This window comes from Prunus mume, linkage group LG1, assembly GCF_029339155.1.
Source record: "Prunus mume cultivar Tortuosa linkage group LG1, ASM2933915v1, whole genome shotgun sequence".
In the NCBI taxonomy this organism is placed as follows: Eukaryota; Viridiplantae; Streptophyta; class Magnoliopsida; order Rosales; family Rosaceae; genus Prunus; species Prunus mume.
The window spans coordinates 4,583,062-4,604,074 of NC_142698.1; the positions used below are offsets into that span (position 1 = coordinate 4,583,062).

Sequence of the window (21,013 nt, forward strand, 5' to 3'; positions counted from 1 at the left end):
ATTCTATCAAAATCATTTTGCTCGATAAAAAAAAAAACACAGCCGAGTTCAAATCCACCTCCTCTTTATTTAGATTAAATTAAAGTGGAATATCGTTTATAATTAAACAAAAATTTAAATTAAAGTGGAATATCGTTTGTAATCAAACAAAAAAATTAGAAGAACCCAACACCTACCCCACAAGAATTTCCTAATTACAAAAATAAAATAAAATAATTTCAAACACTACTACAATTTTGGGATTGCTGTCACTTTTTTTAAAAAAAGTTGTTTCTACTGTGCTTTGAAAATAATTAGTTGTAAAGTAAAGCAGCTCTATGTTTGGTAAACAATATTTTTAAAGTGTTGTTAGTACAAAAAGCAGTGACAAAACCATTTGGTAAATTTTAATATAAAATTGTTGTAACTGTGAATAATGACTAAAATAAACATGATGTTGAAAGTGTTATGTACTAATCATGTGGTGGTAGTGGTGGTGGTAGAGTGGAGGTCATGATGGTGATGAAGGTGGAGTTGGTAGTTGTGGTAGTGGTGGTGGTGGTGGTGGGGATGGCTGTTGTGGAGGTGGTGGTGGTGGTTGTGGAGGTAGTGGTGGATGTGGAGGTTTTGGAGGAGGTGGTGGTGGTGGTGGTGGAGGTGGAGGTGGAGGAGGTGGTGGTGGAGTTGGTGGAGGAGGTGGTGGTTGTGGTGGTGATGGCGGAGGATGAGGAAAAGGAGGATGTGGTGGTGGTGGTGGCGGTGGTGGCGGTGGTTGTGGAGGTAGTGAATGTGGTGATGCAAGTGGTGAAGTTGGATGTGGAAGTGGAGGTGATGTCATTTTTTAAAATGAATGATGGTATTTTGGGAATTAAAAAAATTCATTAAAGGTTCATCTCTTCTTTTGAAAGCGATTTTGAAAAGCAACGCAGAACCTTTTAAAATTTGCTTTCAAAAGCCTCGCTTAAAATAATCTGTTATTTTATTTTTATCAAACACTTTAAACCGCTTAACTTTAAAGTGAAGCGAGTTTTTAGCCAAAAAATAATCCCAAACAGGGCCTAATACTAGCAAAAGAGCAGTTCAGCTAGCACTGGGACCCAATACTGGCAAAGTCTAATGATTTGTCACTACTAAATAATACTGACAAAGTCTTTTGTCACTACTAAATTTACTGGCAAGCCAATGCGCCAGTCCCTTCTAGCGTGGGAAGTGAAAATATTAAGCACTTAAAATTTTAGACACTATGAAGCCAAATCTTGTCACTAACGAGTTCGATTGCCAATACTATTCTTAAATATAATCTTTAACTTCAATTTTTTACTATTGATATATATAAATAAAATAAAATAAAACTTCAATTGTTTACTTAAACTTTCTCTCTACTTCCTCCAAACCAACCATCTCTTCCTTCTTCTTTTCATTGAAGAAGAAATTGCATTCTTCCTTAGAGCCATGGAGTTGGAGGGATGTGTGGTAGTGATTTTCGTGTTTGCTGGTTCAGATTGAGATATATATATATATATATATATATTAAATTTGGGAGTTTTCTTTGCTCTTCTCAATTGGGGTTGCTAATTCAGATTGAGAGAGAGATTAAATTTAAGGGTTTCTTTGCTCTTTTCAGTTGGGGCTGACTTGGTTGTTCTTCTTTAAAGAGGGTCCCTGTTTTGGTGAGATTTTTGTTCTTATTTTGTTTGTTTATTTTATTTTTTCAAGTATAACATAGGTAATGACCCATGAATCCTTCCAATTAGTTATAAAAATTAGAATACTGATATTTTATTCCAAGATATAAATGATGTACTGGTTGTATAGGTGAAGACTGATTACATCCTTTGATTTTTCAAAGCTCTTGTTTTAATTTTTTATTATTTGTTGATGAAGTCTAATATGCGGGTATGCATGTATTAATCTATTGCAGGTATGTTGAATTTTTGTTGGAAACTTAGGGCCCATCTGGTAACGTTTTGAGAATGTTTTCTGAGAATATTTTCAGAGAATGAAAACAAAAAAACAAATTTGCATTTTTAGGAAATGAAAATGCGTTTGGTAGATAATTAGAAAACTTGTTTAGAAAACAAAAACAATGAAAACGTGTCTGGTAGTACAATTGTTTTTCATGTGTATTTTTACTAATTTCAGTTCTACTTTTTTTAAAATTCTGATATTTTTAGAGGCTAAAATTATTATAAACAATGAAAATATGTCTAGTAGTACAAATTGAGAATAATATTATGTGAATTATTTTTCAAGGGTATTTTTGCTAATTTCTGTTTTGAAAAAATATTTTTAAAAATGTATAATTTAACAAATGAAAAATTCTATTGTTTTTTAAAAGATAAAACTATCTTTTTTCTCCTTTCTTTTTTATTTTTTATTTTCTCCTTTTTCTCCTTTTCTTTCTTTCTTTCTTCCTCTATTCTTCCTCTTTTCTTCCCAGATTCCTTTTTGTTTCCTTCTTCCTCTTCTCTACTTTCTCTCTTCTTCTTCCTTCCTTCTTTTTCACTCACTCCTCCTTCCTTCCATTACATGAATCCCATCAACCCATCTCTCCAGTTCCACTAATTAATGGTTGTGGTGGTTAGATTGGGTGGTGATGGTGGTTGAGCTGGGTATGTGGTGGTGGTTTCTCTCATCTCTCCCTCTGCAACTCTCTCTCTCTCTCTTTTTCCCTTTCCCTTCTTTTCCCTCTTTCTGATTCTTTCTCTTCTTCTTCTTCCCCTTTTTTTCTTTTCTTCTTCCTCTCTGTCTTTTTTCTTAGTTGCATTTGTGTGATTATGAGTTTTTTTCTAGAAATTTTGGGGCTGATTATGGTTGGAAGGAGGAGATTTGATTGTTTTGGATATAATTTGATTGGATTGTTTGCTCAAGTGACGGAGGAGAGTTGGCTTTGATTCGAGAGATCAAAACAAAAGCAAAACGAAACGAATTTCTGGCGTTTTCAACATTTACTCATACTTTCATTTTCATTCTCAGAAAACAATTTCAGCATGTTTCTCAAAACAACCCACCGAACACGTTTTCACGTGAAAACAGAAAACAAAAACAGAAAATGGCCCTTGAAAATGATACCGAACGGGCCCTTAGAATCCAAGTGTGTTTCCCTTTAATTTTTTTCTATTATATTGTTGTTCTTTGATTATTGTTGAATAAGACGTTGTATTGTTTGCTGCACTGTGAGACCAGGAATATTTACCTTATATTGTTGGGCTCGATCTCACAAGCAAGGGTTAAAATATCGGCCGATGCAAAAATTTGAGGGGTATGACAGTTTGAGCATTCCCAAGCAACAAGTGTAGGATGCAAAAAAGACATGGTAGTAGTCAGAAGCTTCCAAACGATGATAAAAGGTCAAGTACCCCGGTGGGTCGGTGGGGAAAGGCTACCAAACGACATGGAGGTGGTGGTCTCTCAAGGGCTCTTGGGTGACTTGAGCAATCTCTGGATGGGTGTGCCGTTTGGTATATTGGAACCCTTCTGAATCAGTAGTGTTGTTAATGGTGGAACGGAGAATTTAGCAACTTGGAAAGTCCTAGAGCCTGTGGGTATAGATGCCTTAGTCTGGAGTCTTCAAATATGAGATATCTTGAGAGGGCAAACTTTTATCGTACTTTGAACAGCATGAGACCTCTTTGCATAGATATTTTATTGACTTGCCAAATGACAAGTGTTGAATTTTAATAAGATGTAGTACTGCTGAAAAGCATATAGGCAACACAAATGGCTTTTGCTTATTTTAATTGGATAGCCTATTTTCTATTATATTAATAAGGGGGAAGACTAAGCTTATCTTATTGTTGGGCAATATGTTGCTGTTCGACAGCTTTAGCTTGCTAGGTGCCGAAAGGTAAGGGTTTGTAGAAGAGCTGGGTCCTTCATATTGTTCCTCTTCTGCAATATTGCAAGGCTTCATCTTCTACATGTTACTGCCTTAGCATTCATGGTTGCTCCAACAAAGTATTCCTGAATGGGAACTTAGGTGATGTTGATTGTAAGGGTGCCGAAGGGCACTAAAGGAGAGAACGACATAAGCTTTATGTGTCGATTCCCATAGACTGTGCCAAACTGTTGATGCTAAAAAATGGTTCAGCACTTTTAAGCCCAACTTAGTGATAAGGTATGATAGATGATGGGTAAAGGTGAGGACTTTCATCATGTGTGTGAAGATTTAGGCAAGCGATAGATATACAGAAGACAAGATATATGGGTTTCACCGTTAATGAATGGGCTACATCCACGGAGAAGTATATTCTAATTATCATAATAATGTATATTTACATTTGTACATAGGGTTGGACCCAAATATAAAGGTAAGAAGGGACAAGCCCATGACTAAAGATCAAGCCTAGCCCAAGGATCCCCTCCTAAGTGGAGAGTAATCTCCTTTTATAGGTGATGGGGAGTCTTCACTCTTGTAATATTCTAATGCGAGACTCTTTGTCTTGCTTAGAGTTGCTTCTAGTTGCTTGGTCAAATATGGTATAAACAAGTGTTATATTTCTTCTTTTCCTCAGTTGAACTTTTTTATAAAAAAAAATAAAAATCAATAGGAACTTTCATTAACCTTCAACATAAGGCACAAATAGCCAATACATCAATATGGAACAGGAGGGCGTAAAATGTAACAACCCGATCCTTAAATAATTATTAATTATTAATTTATTCAAATAAAAGACTATTTTACCCCCGCGAATAATTTATTAGGTTTAAAGTTGAATTTTTGACCGGGAAGGAATTTGGGAATTCCGATTGTACCATTGCGTAGAGCACAGTGAAATGAGTTTGTAGACACGTATTGGGCTCAAATCCGAGTTATATTAAGTAAAAAATGATTAAAAAAAATACTAAAAAGGGAGAAATTGTAATTTTGCAGGAAATCAGATTTTGTTTTTTTAAAACCCCTCTTTCTCTCTCTTTCGTGCGACACTCTCTCTCATCTCCCTCTCTCTCTCCCCAACGGCTCTTTCTCTCACTCTCTCTTTTCAAACTTCGCCAACCGCCACAATGACATGTAAGCTATTGCCAAAAGAATGGACGTTGTACATTTCAATTTGAATTAGGCATTCCGCGTACAAATACAAGTGATCATTAATTACATATATGTCCTGATCATATATGTATTACAAATTACAATAAATAAGGAGGATTTTAAAATGCGAGATCTAAAAACATATCTCTCCGTGGCACCGGTAGTAAGTACTTTATGGTTTGGGTCTTTAGCAGGTCTATTGATAGAGATCAATCGTTTATTCCCGTTGATATTCTCCTTTTTTTAATTCTCGTTCTAGTTATTGACATGGGAGGGGGTGAAGACGATTAGAGATATAATCAAATATCAGTGACTAATCCCTCCCCTTCCCTTCTTTGAATTTTCGAATTTCTTAAATTATAATAAGTTCGAAAAGAGAAAGAATAAAAGTGGATTCAACATTTCAACGAAATCTTTCAGAATTTGATTTCGAGTTAGCAACTTCTATTTTCTTTTTCGTTCCTTTCTTCTCTCTTTCTTCTCTTTGGATCGGAAAATGGAATAGTTGGTTAAAAAAGTCACCCTACCTATTTGAGTACTTTTTTAAAAATTTCAGTTTACATTGCAAGATCTGATCTGTCCCAAGATCTTTTGGAAATGATAAAATGCAGCAGCCTTGATGCTAGTCTCCCCATTACCCATGTGGCCTTAGAACCCCAACCTTATCCGCCATGCCGTCTTAGACAGGAAAAAGCGAAAACGGATCGGTTTTCCGCGTGATTTTCCCCGGCTTTGTTCTCTCTCCTCCAATCGCCATTTTTGGTAGTCAAGGTATGGAATCTCATCTATTCTTCGAGCTTTAGTTGATGGCTGGGTAAGATTTGATCAATTTCTAGTTTAGATAACCCGATTTTCGATTCAAAGTTTGGCTGGTTTTTGAATTGAAATTCCGGCCACTTCCGGCCATTTTTCGGGGTTGGTCCAAGAACAAAAGTCGCTCCAATCGATGTCCTGAACCTAGGGTAGGAATCTTGGCCCTTAATTTTGAGGTTTTTCTAGCAGCCACTATCGCTTAGGATACCCACGCTGCCAAGCGTGGGCACTATAGCAAAGGGGCATTGTGAAACGACATGACCCAAATTTCACTTTGGAATCCGGGTCGAATCTGTGCAAAATTGACACCTAGTGCCTGTGGGTCGTAAATGACCAAAATACCACAGGCGATAACACAAACTCGGGCCCTATCTCGTGTTGCGCTGTAGCGTAGGCGCCTCGTACCCTTTACGAGGATCAAGCCACACGTAGTTCTTTCACCGCCCCTGACACATGCGGTTCAATTATTCGTAAAACATACTCTAGGGCTGGCGTTTGCGGAGTATCCAGGACTCCGTTTATGATCCGCCAAATACTATACGATCTGGAAAAACCTAGATCAACATACGAAGTTGACTACGATCCAAGCGGTTCAAACATATAGAACTGGAAATCGCATACTAGGCGAGATCCGTTCGGGGTTTAACGGTATCCGAATTAAGATCCGCGAATTCCCTCGCGCTCATGGCGACCAGGATCATTCGGAACTAAATGGGGTCTCGACCAATCTGCTCCGCGCCGCCACAGCGGCGTGTGCGTGGGTGTCCTAGCGATAACGCCTTGCCAGAAAAACTCAACATCTAAGCTCAAGACTCTATCCTAGGTATAACACCCTATTTGGAACCACTTTTGTTCTTGGACCTACCCCAAAAACTGGCGGAAGTGGCGGAAGATGACCGAAAACCTCTGAAACCTAGCTCGTAAATCGAGTTATCTACGCTGAAAATTTCTGAAATCCTACCCAACCAGCAGCTAGAGCACGAAAAATAGCTAGAAAACCATACCTCACTTATGCGAAGCGATGGCGGAGGAGGGAGAACAGCTCCACGAAATTTAGTCAAAAAGCTGTCCAAATCATACTGTTTGTGGCGGTTTAAAGCTATCACGATGACGGCAGATCGAGGCGAGATGGCTGGGACTGGAAGAGGAAAGTGTGGTGGTTCTAACGTGACCGGTCTTGCCTGAATCGGTGACCGTAGGTGGGAGAAATAGCCCGGAAGCTATGCAGTCGAGCCCCCAAAACCAAATTTCTTGGTTTATATAAACTGAAGTTTGAAATATTTACGGTTATGTCACTGAACTTCTTTTGATCGTAACTCCTTCGTTACAACTCCGATTTGAGTCCACTACATGTCTGAACTCGTTTTGTCGTTGCTCTACATAGCAGTACAACTAAAATCCCAAATTCCTTCCCGGTCAAAAAGTCAACTTTTAAACTAATAAAATATTCTAAGGGTATTTTTGTCTTTTTCTCAAATAAATTAATAATGAAATATTAATTTTGGGTTTGGGTTATTACAATCTGCCCCCCTTACAAAAATTTAGTCCTCGAAATTTACTTTCCCTATAACGGAGGGTGAGTCTTGGACCCACAACTACTACTCGTTTGTAACTATAAGTCAGTATCTGCATCTAATATTCAAATAATAAAATCCGAGAGCAACCTATTTATATCTATCTACCCTCACCTTTTCGAGTGATGGGTACTAAGCCTACATCTATTACCGGGGTTCTCAAGTCTGTCCCTCTAGTACTGTACTCACTACTTGCATCTCAATAACTGTATCTATAGGGTAATCAATAAAATCTGAGGGCCACACATTTATATAACTCATCTGCCATCATGCATCAAATCATATTCAAGTAATCAAACATCATAATATTTTGGCATCAGGCCACAACAATTCAAATAATTCGATCTACTAATGCAATTCATGTGAACTTTTAGATTAGCAATGATACTCTGACAATCTCAAACATCCTGACTCATGCATGACTTATCAAATAGTAATTCTGCTGAAAAACACTGAATGTATAACTCATCATGTTACTGTAATCTGGCTGGACCAGAGACATCAGTCAACTGATCCATAATTCGCTCCCACAGTCGGATAAGCTGTAAGATTCGTGGGGCAAAATATGCTAGAAAACTTGAACTGTTTAATATCATAACAAACAATAAAAATTACTATCAACAATTTAAATAACATAAAATAAGATAACTTAAAGCACCCTGGATGAAAATAAAATAAAATAAACAAACTTTGAATAAACTTGCATCGAACTCATTTAAAATTCATAAGTAACCATGTGTGTGTATATATACATATATAGATGTAATGCTTAAGAAAATAATGGTAACTGTATAAAATCCTCTCCACCTAGGTGTACCCCCATATCGATCCGTCAATTCCTGATATTCCGTCAATTCACTGTTATCCGTCAATTCCTCTGGCAGGTCTCGGTGACACAAAGTCAACCCGAGCCCATAGCGAGACTCGGGGACCGTAGTTAGCTGATCCAGTAAAGTGGCAGGTCTCGGAGACAACCTCTCAATCCGAACTCGTGGGGCAAAATAACTGTACACTGGCACCACACGGTTCAGCGTCCCCGAACTCGTGGGCAAAATAACTATCTCAAGGCAACTGGGGGGTACCCTCACGGTGGGTTTGAAAACCATAATCTGCTATTTTCACAACTTCCAATAAATTGGTGTTCAACTGAGCTTAAAATATATTCATATATACATAATTATATACATATATTTATATATACCAAAATCTGATGAAAACCAAAAATTAAATTTCTTCCTTTTCAACCCCTGAATATATGCATCAACTACTTAGCTAGTTGGTTAACCACCTTACTCTCTGCTGAGCATATAATTCCAATAATAAATTTATACCCTTACAACACAATTAATCATAAGAACAAATATAGATAATTAAATACTGATCTTGCTAAACCTCAGTTCTCGACATATAAGCATATAATAACATATATAACAAGTTTCTCAAATGAAAACCTTAACAAATTTTTCAAATCCTTCTGGATATCTGTTTTCTCCGTCACACCAATGCAATAAATAAAATAACAATATAAAATAACAATGAAAATAACAATTGGAATAAAACAACCTAATAATTGTCCAGCAATTCTGAAAATACGGATGCACATGTAATGCAGTGTCTACAGGAAGTTAACCTAATGCTCTTATACCAATTGAAACGACCTGACCCAAATTCCACTTTGGAATCGGGTCGAATCTGTCTAAAGCGACACCTAGTGCTGTGGGTCGTAAATGACCAAAATGCCCAGAAGCGATAACACAAACTCGGGGCCCTATCTCGTGGCTGCGGCAGTAGCGTAGGCTGCCTCATTACCCTTTCGAGGATCAAGCCACACGTAGTTCTTTCACCTTACGACACATGCTTGGTTCAATTATCCGTAAAACATACTCTAGGGCTGACGTTTGCAGAGTACCGGGACTCCGTTTTACGATCCGCCAAATACTATACGATCCTGGAAAAACCTAGATCAACATACCTGAAGTTGACTACGATCCAACGGTTCAAACATATAGAACCCGGAAATCGCATACTAGGCGAGATCCGTTCGGGGTTCAAATGGTATCCGAATTAAGATCCGCGAATTCCTACGGCGCTCATGACGACCCAAGGATCATTCTGGAACTGAATGGGGTCTCGACCAATCTGCTCACGCGCCGCCACACGCGCCGGCAGCGCGTGGGTGTCCTAAGCGATAACGCCTTGCCAGAAAAACTCAACATCTAAGCTCAAGACTCCTATCCTAGGTATAACACCCTATTTGGAACCACTTTTGTTCTTGGACCTACCCCAAAAACTGGCCGGAAGTGGCCGGAACAGTGACCGAAAACCTCTGAAACCTGGCTCGTAAATCGAGCTATCTACGCTGGAAATTTCTGAAATCCTACCCAACCAGCAGCTAGAGCACGAAAAATAGCTAGAAAACCATACCTCACTCGTCTGAAACGATGGCGGAGGAGGGAGAACGAGCTCCGCGAAATTCCGTCAAAGCTGTCCAAACCGCCTGTTTCGTGGCGGTTTTCGGCTATCACGACGGCAGATCGAGACGAGATGGGCTGGGACTGGAAGAGGAAAGTGTGGTGGTTCTAACGTGACCGGTCTTGCCTGAATCGGTGACCGGAGGTGGGAGAAATCACCGGGAAACTGGCTGGTCGAGCCCCCAAAACCCAGAAATTTCTGGGTTTATATAAACTGAAGTTTGAAATATTTACGGTTATGCCACTGAACTTCTTTTGATCGTAACTCCTTCGTTACAACTCCGATTTGAGTCCACTACATGTCTACGAACTCATTTCGTCGCGCTCTACGCAAGTACAACTAAAATCCCCAAATTCCTTCCCGGTCAAAAAGTCAACTTTTAAACTAATAAAATATTCTAAGGGTATTTTTGTCTTTTTCTCAAATAAATTAATAATTAAATATTAATGTTGGGTTTGGGTTATTACACATTGTGTCCCAATGCAATCCCCTAGTTGTCATGAGCGCGTAGGTGCGCTCGGTTCCAATTTGGATACCATTTGAGCTTCGAACGAATTTCACCTGTTGTGCGATTTTCGAGTCAATATGTTCGAACTGTTGGATCGAACTAAACTCATGTATGTTGTACCCCATATTTTTAGGATCGTATAGGATTCAACGGATCGTGAATCGGAGTCCTGAATACTCCGAAATCGCGAACCCTAGGTGAAATTAACCGTAACCGTTCGATCGAGCGATCGTGCGATCGTGATTAATTCGATAGTCTAATTTGGACCAAACTTGCAGAGCATAGTTATTAAAATATGTCGAACCTATAGAAACTCTCGGATTGACAATTGGAGGTCATGGACCCCATGGGGTCCCAAGTCGACCAATATGGAAATCTATTGCTTATCGATTCCCGGGTCTTTTTAAACCATTCTAATCATTGGAAATGGCTTAAGTGGGCATATGAATGGTCTAAAAATAAGTGTACGCACTTCTAGGAGCCGAGGGTCAGGGTTTTGAATTAAATGATTATGTTGAGCTACTTTATTAATTAAATATTCGTAATGGCATAAATAGCTACTCGAGCACCAGCTGACCCACAAAAGGGACCCTCCTAAGGTCCAGCGAGCTCGGACGCTTAGTGAGTGGACTTTTGTTTTATAAATGATTTTATGTTATTTGATCTTGAATAAGTCATTATTGACTATGGCTTTCCAAGCATGTTTAATTGGATTTAAATGTTTTATTTATATGCTGCTATGTTGGAAATGAGAAAGGGCTTGGAAAGTAGGAAATGAGGTGATTACCAGATTGAGTGGTTTGATGAGAAATAAAATTATAGTTTTTATGAATGGCAGCAGAATATAAGGATAATTAAGAAATAGTTTTATAATCTTTAATCTCTTTTTTTTAGAAATATATTTGTTTTAAACCACCATAGGTGCCTAATTGCTGCCTTTGGTTATTAAGTTGCCTTCGGATAAATTGGTTGCCTTTGGATTATAGTTGCCTTCGGATATGACGATGTCCACGGACATCCTAGTTGCCTTTGGTTTTGTCAATGCGCTTGAGTTTTGCCTCACGAGTCTTAGGGATATCGGGATCGTGGGAGCAAGGAATGCGGAGAAGGTTGACCAAATGTCTCCTGAGTCCGGCTCGGATTGCGGCTCGGGTGACTTTGTGTTCCCGAGGCTTGTGAGGACGTGTTGCTTCGGTGGCACGAAGAATTGACGGAATATCATAGGTACACCTAAGTGGTAGAAAGTTATTTCTTTTTTATGATAGATAATTGGTTTGATAATTTGTTTAAATGATTGAATGTTTATATAAATATAAATATGCCTGCTTGATTTCTGTACGAATATAGTATGCAATTTGATTAAGTTTCCTAAATATTTCTACGAACATGTTAGTATGTTCTTATACTATTTTCTAAAACTTTATTTTTGTCAACTCACATTTTTGAATGTTTTGTGCCCTCAGGCAATAGACGTGCACCAGAGCGCCACCACTGGGAAGATTCCACCTTCCATTTCATCCTTTCCCTATGTAGGGTTTCTGTATAATTGAATTATACTTGTAAATCAATCTGTTTAGTTGCTCTAATATTGTCCTAGGATTGTTGTAAGCATGATGCCATTTCGTTTTGATGTTGAGTTGCTAGAATATTATGTGAAAGCATGTAGAACGTTTGGGTTACCTATTTATGCTTGTTGACAGGTTGAAATTTTGGGATCTGATCAAATTACAGGGGAGACTCTGCCGAATTTTCAGCAAAAGTCAATCTTGTAATAAACTTTGAAGTTGACTTAAAAGGGCAATTCTGTCATTTGTGCCCAGCACCCGCCAGGTGTCGGACACGCATAGGGTTTGGCTCGGATTCCAAAGTGGAATTTGGGTCGGGTCCTGATATAAAAGGTGACCTCGTTAAAATCTTGCCATTAGAAACCCCCAAGGGGGAAAATCCGGTCAAGGAAAAAGAGTGTCGCATCGCCTCCGACATGAACTAAATACATAAAAACCTGGCCTAACTCCATATCTCTGGCAAGGCTCGACTCCAGCCAAGGCGAAGCGACATCTTCCCAAACAAAAGTAGTCCCTTTCGATAATCCAAACTGTGCCAATGCATGCGCCACTCCATTGCTGGACCAGAGTTGAAAGAGCACTCTTGAAAACGCCAAGTCCACCATGAGTCGACAAATATCCTCCACCACGTTCCCAATATTGTTGGCTCGCATTAGAAAGAGTCCCTTCCTTATGGCCGCTAGCTCAGTTCCAATCACATCCAAACCCGTTGGTCCTGTAGCAGCAAAACCTCATAGGAAAAAACCATTGTAGTCCCGTATGCAACCCCCCAACCCCCTCTGTCGGCCTTCCTTTCCTACGACACCATCACAGTTGAGCACAAGGGTGTGATAAGGTGGACGAATCCACCAACCAAGAGGGGAGAAACAACAGGTTTTGATATCTCCATACAATTTTTGTTCTGTACTAGCCACTCCATTGTACGCTCCACCAAGACCACAGCCTCAGCTGTAATTCTTCCCTGGAAAAAATCATTTCGCATTTGCTAGAGTTTCCACGCACAACAATCGAAATGGTCCAAGTTGTCATGTGAGAGCTCTTTTGCAGCCAACTGAAAGAGATCAGCAAAAGACTTGCCATGGGCCTGAATACGTGCCACAAAACTTGTATAACACCAAAAAAATTTATTCTTCTTACAACTCCACAACACATGCCCCGAATCTTCACTACCCACCCCACACCTTGTGCTTGTCGGGGAATTCACAACCTTCCTATGAAAGAGATTAACTGTAGTTGGTACCTCTAGCTTCCAAATTCTTTTCCAGAACTCTTGTTGTGAACATTGATCTGACTCACCTTGATCTCCATTCCCTTCGCATTGTCGTAGTGCCACCCTGTAACCAGTTTTAACTGTGTATTTTTCACAAAGTACCAATATTTTCCATCCTCCATGAACAACAGCTCCTAAAGCAATCTCGAAAATCGCCTCCCGATCATCCTCATGAAAAAATGTGGCTAATAAAGCTTGATTCTAGCCTCTAGAAGGAGTAATGAGATCCAACCCTCCATTTTGTATCGACTTAAAGGTAAAAGGCTTACGAATCAACCGATCTTTGAAAACCTGTATGGAACGCCCACTCCTAACATGCCACACAAGCCCATCATCCACAACATCTCTACCCCACAGAATAGCCTTCCAGATCATGAAGGGTGAAGGCCCCGCAATTGCTTGCATAAAATCTCCATTCGGAAAATAACGAGCCTTTAGCATTCTCCCTACAGAGAGATAGGGTGTTCAGAATGCGCCATACCTGTTTTGCCACCATAGCTTTATTGAAAGCTTCAAAGTTTTCAAAACCAATTCCTCCCAGACACCTCGACCTCTTGCCCTTCCCCACGACGTGCGAGCATCATGAGCGACTCATGGCACAAGTTACGTAGTAATCTGAAAACACCCATTGTTTAAGTAGGTAGTGCTTGCCCCACTGCTTTGATTAATACCTCTTTACCTGCTGCTGACAATAATTTTGAATTCCAAGTAGATAATTTATGCCACAACATGTCACGAACATGGCTGAACATCTTATTTTCGTTTCGTTGGGTAAGTGTAGGTAGCCCCAGATATGTCTCATGGCAAGCCACAATTCGAACCCCGAGCATGTCTGAGATTAGTTGCTTTGTGATGGGATCAGTCTTGGGACTAAAGCGAACAGCAAGAGACTTGTCAAAATTAATCATTTGACGGATGCACTGTTCACACACTCGAGAATCTGAAGAAATTGGTCATGTCAAATAAATCGCATTCTGAGCGATGGTGTCATCGACCAAAAAATAAATGGGAGAGAGTGAGAGTTCCTTGCGCCACAAAAACCCTTTTAATAAGTTTCAATTTGAGGCCATTTGTCAGTAGCGTCGATAAACCTTCAACACAAATCAGGAACAAGTAAGGGGACATTGGATCTCCCTAGCGCAAACCCCTTGTTGGCACAATCATACCCGTAGCTTCTCCATTCACTTTAACTGAATAAGAAACTGTAGAAATACAATCCATAATCATGTTAACCCATCTGGCATTAAAACCCAATCTGCTCGGCATAGCTTCTAAAAATCCCATTCCACCCAGTAATATGCTTTTGACATATCAAGCTTGAGGATCATCTTTTTCAGCTTACTTTGACCCCGCCATTTAATAGCACGGATACTCTCAAAAGCCGTAATAATGTTATTAGTGATAAGCCTTGCATGAACAAAGGCACTTTGATACTCAGAAATAATAAAAGGCATGATCAGCTTCAATCTGTTTACCACTGATTTAGATATAATTTTATATAGCACTGTGCATAAATTGATTGGTCGAAACCCAGTCACCTTCGTTGGCATGTGCACCTTCGGGATGGGAGTCAGGAGTGTGTGGTTCACTTCCTTCACACTGGCTCTCCCATTCATAATATTTAGATAGAAAGTCACAACATCATTACCCACTACATCCCAATACTTCTAATAAAACAGAGCAGGCATGGCATCTACACCCAGCGATTTGGTAGGGAACATTTGATTCAAGGAACCTTCAACCTCATCCCTAGGGAAGGGATGGTTTAGACTCTCATTATGCTCCAACATTACAGCTGGCCGTACCACCTCAATGATGTAAGAGTTGTCAGTCGTGCCATTTGTCTGAAATAATCCTTAGAAGTAGTCACAAATTTTTTTACCAATTCCCTCTCTAGACATATACCAATTGCCACTGTCATCTAAAATCCCTTTTATTGAATTTTGCCTTCCTTGCTTCTTGGCTTGCTCATGATAAATTTCGTGCTCTAGTCCCCATATTTCAACCAGGATACACGAGACTTCTGACGCCACAACATTTCTTCTCAATCGAACAACACATCCATCTTGCAGGATAGAGCTCTCTGTTGAAGAGCAATTGTTGCATCTTGCTCCTTTTCCATTAAAATATCTAGCTTACTATGCAAAGATCTTACTTTAGTGGGAATATAGCCCACCTTCTACTATAGTGGCAATTTGCTCAAAACAGACCCCTGATTAGCCCCCCTAAGCACTAGTAATGGTATCCTGACAACCTTCAACTGTGGTTCAAAGTTCCTCGAACATAAAGCGTCGCTTCCTCCTTGCCCAACTATGCAACCCAAACCCATAAAGATAGGGAGATGGTCCAATACCACATAATTAAGATGATGGGTAAGCATATCCGGGAAAGCTAGAAATATTAAATCATTCGCCACCATTCTATCCAAACTTAGCTTAACATTGCCACCACCTCTCCATTGGTTGGACCAAGTAAATTTATACCCTTTGAAACCTATCGTCGACAGACCACAATCCTTAAGAGTTGTGCCAAAATCCCTCATCTGTGACATAACCCTAAATTGATGGCCTAAATACTCATGTGTCGCAACGATTTCATTAAAATCACCACCCACCAGCCATGGGCCAGTCACATCATGTGCAATCCATCGTAACAGATCTCATGCGTAGACTCATATCTGTATTTCCATAAAAACTAGTAAACCTAAATGTAGTTGGCTCCAAACCCCCAATGATGGCATCAATATGACCTGGCGAGGAAGAATGAATCGTTATATCCACCCCATGTTGCCAAAGGAGGGCAAGCCCCCAGGGACAAGCCAACTTTGCCCACACTAAAGCAACCAGCCCAACGTAGCAGCCATTGAATGTATTCCATTGACAAGTAGTTTTTTTCGTTTCTGACAAGAAAACTACCCAAGGCTTTTTGTATCTAAGGAGGAATCTCATAGCCCAAAATGTTCGTGGATTGCCCAGACAACAAACATTCTAGCATAAGATTATCATTGCTCATGATGGGCCCAATTCCTGGGTCACGGATTGACCATTTTGGCTCGTCTTTTGCTTTTGTAACTGCACTTCTCCTTTCCCTCGTCCACCACCTCTACATGGCCTGTATCCTTTTGTTGGCCTGTTTTTCGTTCAATTACCTCTCATCGTAAAGGCCCCCTTACTGCCTATCTGCTCTTTACCCTTAGAGAACAAAGATAATCCTAGTTGTTGTTCAACATCGACACAGTCTATCAACGCCTTCTCCATAGTCCTAGTCTCTGGCAATTCTATCAGTACCTCTTGAGTTCTTGATCCCCCAATGCTCATTGATAAACCCTTATGAGTTTCACCTGGCCCCTCCCCCATCAGTACTGTCACTATGTGAAAATTGACCTTTAGCTTTGGAGAATGTCCATTGCTAAAGGTACCCAAGAACCGAAGTATTGGGAACTGATGCATATGATATAGTTATACACTTTGGACATTCCCCGTCGCTAAAGGTGATTTACGACTTCGCTCTTCACTTAATTGCCAATGCTTAAGTTGTTACCATATGCCAAAAAGAGCGTTGACCTTTGATGCCTAAACCTTTAATAACATTAGGGAATATATTAGCACTGATGCTAAATATTCTTTATAGCATCAATGGTTTTCTTTATACTGAAGCGTGTCTGACTTACCACTTCAGAAAATATGCCACTGCTGTTGCAAATTATGGTTTACAAATTCATTTTTTGTACTTATGCGGAAGTGAAAAACCAACAAATAGTTTGACTTTCTACAAATATTATTGACCTTTCAGATTATAGGCTTCGATTCCCAGAGAGTGATGATATTGTTTTTATTTTTTAACTTCAGTTGTTATGGCAAAACTGAGGTTGTTATACACAATAGACATCCTTGTTACTAATAAAGTGTAAGCAATTTTCCACATTTCACATCATATTTTACTTAGTTTCTGTCTCAAAATATAGAGGCATCTCATCCATTTCATATATATTGCCATTGCAACATCAAAAAAACTAAGTAAAATATGTAAACTTATGAGTTTTGCCAGTAAACCAAAATCCATACATCATCCATACATAAATAAGCAAAATACGACAAAAACAAGGAGAATGTTCAAACTCAAATCCACTCTAGCACATGACATGCCCATTCATCTCGAACCTTGTCCAATTCCATTTGGGTGTAAAATGCCTTCTTTTTCCCACTTCTCGCATACTGAAATGAAATGAAAAGATCATATAAGATTAAGAAAAAGTATATAAAATCTTTACCAAGAAGCTATGCGCAATATTTAACAAAAAGCTTAAGAAAAACTATATAAAATCTTTAACAAGAAGCGATGCACAATAAGGTTTTATATTTAACATTCATCGACACAAAAATAAAAAATAAAAACAAAAAAGTCACCTCAAAGCTGGAAACATTGCCAGAGCCGAAAAGGAACAACATCAAACAAAGGAATCAAAAAAATTTGGTATTTTAGCTGAACCCAATCATCCAATCCTTAACAAAGACTAAAAATACTGAAGCTGTATATAATTTGTGTAAGTACCTTAGTTCAAAATGCAAGGGTTGAATCTTCACAAATTTCCTTCATGTACCGCATCACACAATAACCACACGTCTTTCCATCAGCTTGTTTAGGAGGACCCTACATTATGCGCAAAACACATTCAGCATTTAGTACTTACATTCCCTAAAATTAATCTTACTAGATTGTCAAATACACACATACCGAAAGCATAATCCATGTTGGTGGTCTACGCAGGCCTCTCCCTTTTTCAGCATTGAATTGTTTAATTCCACTTTAGCACAAAAATAACAGAAGATTTCAGGCTATAATACAAATGAAAAAGTTTGACATATTAAGGAAATAATTAAAAAAGAACGACTTACAGCGTTTACAATACGTTTCCACACATCATGAGGGTGACGAGCCCCAAGAGGATCCATGATATACATATTGTCTTTCTCTTCATCAATGATTGTAAGGATCCAATGACCCCTACATATTAATTGGAAATATATTAGTAATAGTCATAAATATATATTCTAAAAAACAAACCACTTTACTTACCCAGGATTGTATGGGATCAAAGGGAAGTTGTCAATACTAACTTGGTTCAAAGCTTTCACAATGTATTGAACCCTCCCTGCCTCATCCGGTGACTTCGGATCATGAAAGGTAAGACTTGGGTTCATAAATACAATCATTGGTTCCCATTCTTGGTCTTTTACCAACTTAAATAAATAGCTATTAACCATTATCATAGAGTCAGTAAACTGAAATACATTATTAATATCCAAATATAAACGTAAAATTATAAAACACAAAGTGACTATTACCTAATGTAAGCGGTTATTACAGCTTGTCCTATTTCATTCATTTGAATGAAGCTAATAACATCTTCTTTTAGGACATATATAATCTTTTCTAACCCAAATATGCCCTCATCAATATATGAAGCGAGAGTCTGACCTTAGGACATCAGTTTCTATGCAAAGCCATATAAAATCTTGCAAGACTTTGGTACTATTTCCAGGATAGACTGAAACAATGACTTTGGTACTGTTTCCGGGATAGACTGAAACAATGACTTTGCTAATTTTTCCTTTGTAGTTTTCTTTTTCTTCTCCTATCACATATACCAAAAGGTCACATATATATTAGGGATAATATGAAATAAAAGAAGTTCAAAAGTAAGGTTGCTTACCATATATCATCTATAAAAACTATAAGATCCTTTGGCCAAGCTACTTGAGACCCAACAACATCCTCAACAGTATTCAACACTCCTTTCACTGGTATTGGTAGTGGAGAAGCTCCATTTATGGCATAATTAACAGAGATTTTTATATTTCCCTCTCCTAAAGGAACATTATGAAGCAACTGTTGAGGCACATTGATGTCAACAATTGTGCCACTTGCAACAATATTGTCCTTTGAGTCGAAAGCCAATTTGCAATCCTTGCCCTAATACACATATAAAAGACATTTAAACAAAAAAAAAAAATAACAATCAAGCATACCTTAGCCTTAAACTAAATTAAGCATATGCATATTATAAAACTAGAGGCATTGTTGTTGGGTCAAATTCTTCCTTACCATTAAATTCTTTGGTTAATTTTCTGTAAGCATGATAACGTGATAAGAATCTTCGATGCCCAGTGAATGCCATTTTATTTTCATGTTCCAACCTTTCCGCATATGTCTTGTCACCACATATTGGACATGCATAATACCCTTTTGTAGTGCATCCAAACAAGTTACCATATGTCGGAAAATCATTGATTGTCCATAAAAGGATAGCTCTCAAAGTGAATGACTCTTTCTGGAAAGCATCATAGACTCCCTCCACCCCATCCCATAGTAACGCTAAATCATCAACTAATGGTTCCAAGTAGATGTCTATATCATTGCCAGGTTGCTTAGGGCCAGAAATTAACAATGTTAACATCACAAACTTCCTCTTCATGCACAACTCTGTAGAAAGGTTATATGTCACCAAAATCACTGGCCAGCAACTATATCTACTACTAAGTGAACTATGTGGATTGATTCCATCTGAAGAAAGAGCAAACCTAAGGTTTCTTGGCTCATTCCCAAAATCTGGCCACCTATAATCAATCAGCTTTCACGATGGCGAATCAGCTAGATGATGCAATCGACCATCCTTCATTCGAGCTTCATTATGCCAAGTTAAACGTTTAGATGTTTCCAAGGACTTAAACATACGTTTAAACTTGGGGATAAGGGGAAAGTACCATAAAACCTTTGTCGAGACCCCTTTCTTCACTACGTTCTTCTTTGTCACCTTCCATCTTGAAAGGCCACATTTGGGGCAGCTTGTCAAATCATGATACTTCTTCCTATACAAAATGCAATCATAGAGCATGCATGTATCTTCTCATATTTCAATCCCAATGCATTCAACGTCTTCTTTGCCTTATACATAGACAAGGATAGCTCTTGACCAATCGGGAGCAAATCACCAACTTTGATCAACATATCCGCGAAACAATTGTCGGTCATGCCATGCCTTGCTTTAAGATTGTACAACTTAACCAATCCTGATAACTTGGTGTGCTTTTGACACCCAGGATAAAGAGGCTTCTCGGCTTCCTCCATAAACTTCTTAAAATCCTCTGGATTTTCAGTGAAGTGTTCATGTGCACCTTCGCACATGTCAACCGTTTCACGAAAAAAATCACGTTCCGGTTGTGGTTCTTAATTTACAGTTTCACTAGCATTTATTTCAATAGGCTTGGCATGCCATATCCAATCCTTGTATGTTTGGTCAAAACCATTAAAATACGTATGCTCCCTTATTACTATAATCGTATACTTTCTTGTATTCCCACATTTCTGGCATGGACAACGAATGCGTCCATGATCAATAGCATTTGCTAATGCTATCCTTAGAAATTCTTCAACTCCCATTTCATACTCTTTACTTCTCTTATCGGCAAGCATCCAAGATTTTTCCACAATTGCTTAACCCATCATTTTTGCCAATACACAATTAAGTTAGAGGAAACACTACTTTATATTCAAACAAAGAGGGCAGCAACCAATTGCATGCAATTCAGCTCAATTGCAATGATGTTACATGAATTACATACTACATGGTGCTGCTATGGATATTCATAGTTTTTGACCTTATATTTAATGCCTCTAAATCAAGAAAAAGGCATGCATACAGGAAGGAAAAGGAGTTGCGAATGTGTCACCTTTTGGTGGGTTTGGATGGTAGGCTACAATAGAATTAGGGGCTACTCTTAAGTGTTTTTCTAATTATAAAGT

At 38.7% G+C, this 21,013-nt stretch overlaps 1 pseudogene; it reads right to left on the reverse strand.

Moving 5' to 3' along the window:
- Window positions 1-17,767: 17,767 nt before the first annotated feature.
- On the reverse strand, window positions 17,768-20,242 carry LOC148920789 (uncharacterized; annotated as a pseudogene).
- Window positions 20,243-21,013: the final 771 nt, after the last annotated feature.